Below are 1,872 nucleotides of genomic sequence, written 5' to 3'. Positions count from 1 at the left end.
CGGGCGGAGGCGGCGGAGCGGTTCGGGCCCGGGCGGGCCTGCCCTGGGCCCGGCGGGCCGCGGCGGCGGGGAGGAGAGAGAGGAGGCGGCGCGGGATGAGGTGGCGCGTGATGATTGGAGGAGAGCGGCGACGGGGCGACATGGCGGAAGCTGATTCGCCGGAGTGAGGTGGTCGGTGGACGCGTCCGGCGCGGACGGACATATCCGGCGGCGCGGAGGGAAGTTAGGGTAGGGTTTGATCTGCGCGGAATTTTCGGGAAGAGCCACATATATATAGGTAAAGGGAGCTAGGAGAGCCAAATGAGGTGGGGTTTTCGGCCACGCGATCGTGATCGAACGACCGAGATGATAGAGGGGGTTTAGGTGGGTTTTGGGCCACTTTGGAAGGGTGTTGGGCTGCAACACACTCGAGGCCTTTTCGGTCCCTCGGTTAATCGTTGGAGTATCAAACGAAGTCCAAATGGCACGAAACTTGACAGGCGGTCTACTGGTAGTAAGCCAAGGCCGCATGCCAAGTCTCGGTCCAATCCGGAAATGTTTGACACTCACACACGAAAAGAGGTAGAAAGGGACACCGGGTGACATAGGAGCGCCGGATTGCAAAACGGACAACGGGGAAAATGCTCGCATGCATGAGACAAACATGTATGCAAATGAAATACACATGATGACATGATATGAAAAGCATGACACACAAGAAATGACAAGGCAACAACAGCGAATAACTGGGAGACACCTGGCACATCGGTCTCAGGGCGTTACAACACTCCACCACTATGAGAGGATCTCGTCCCGAGATCTAGAATGGCACCGGAGGAAAAAACGGAAGGGAAAGAGAAGAGGTAAAACTAAGTTGCTTCTTTGACCAATGAGTGAAACCAAAGAACCTTGAAAATGTTAAGCCATTTCGAGAAAAGAATACAACGGAGATGAACGAAGTTGGAAACACTCCGTTAGGAAAGAGGAACAAGGAAGAACAAATTCGGACAGCACTCCGGTTGAAAAGAGATGCAAGACTTTAATAAGATGAAAAGAACTAGAAGAGATGACACAACACTCCGGTTAGATGGATAAGCACAGGAAAGAACATCTTAGATGAAACGAGATGATGGTTGAAGAAAGCAATATCACAATGCCTCCGGAATGAAAGAATAGAAGTTGGATCGTCGGAACAAAAGAACGAAGAAGAAAACAACATCTTCTACCTCAGCTTGAAAAGCATTTTAAAGAGAAGGGTCGCACGGAGTTGTTGGAAAATCAACAACGAAAAGAACAAGGTTGTAGTGGACTTATGGAAAACATCTCGAAATTATGAGGTGAAATTCTGCCACTAACGGAAACGATAAATTGGATTGATATCAACAAGGAGATGATACGCTTATATCACCGGAAGGATAAATAAAGAAATTGGGTCATATATAAGCACCATAAATAGCAACAATCCTTAGGGAAGACTTTAGGTGAAATATAACCAAGATAACTCCGATGACGGTATTGATGGATTTTAAAATACCTCATTCTTAACAACATGTGAATCATGAAACATGAACTCAAATTATCAAGAATGACATAATACCACCTCCAATGATATGTTAGAAAGAATTACACTCCGGATAGCAAGATGAAGAATACTTGAGCTCCTCTGGAAAAAATGTTGATGAACACTTCGAAAAGGAATTAAATCCTTGATGAACCATCATGTAGAACCTCCATGAAGAACTCCGGTAATAAAAGAATGATCAACGAAAGGAGAGAGAAGTTGGAAACACAAGGTGAATCCTTGCAATGATTAGAAGGATCTTCGCGATGAAATAATTTAGAGAACTTGGAACTCCGGGAAAAGAAAGATGAATCAAGTGAAGCCGAGAATTT

This window comes from Triticum aestivum, chromosome 2A (genome assembly GCF_018294505.1).
Source record: "Triticum aestivum cultivar Chinese Spring chromosome 2A, IWGSC CS RefSeq v2.1, whole genome shotgun sequence".
Classification (NCBI taxonomy): Eukaryota; Viridiplantae; Streptophyta; class Magnoliopsida; order Poales; family Poaceae; genus Triticum; species Triticum aestivum.
This window is presented reverse-complemented; position numbering follows the sequence as displayed.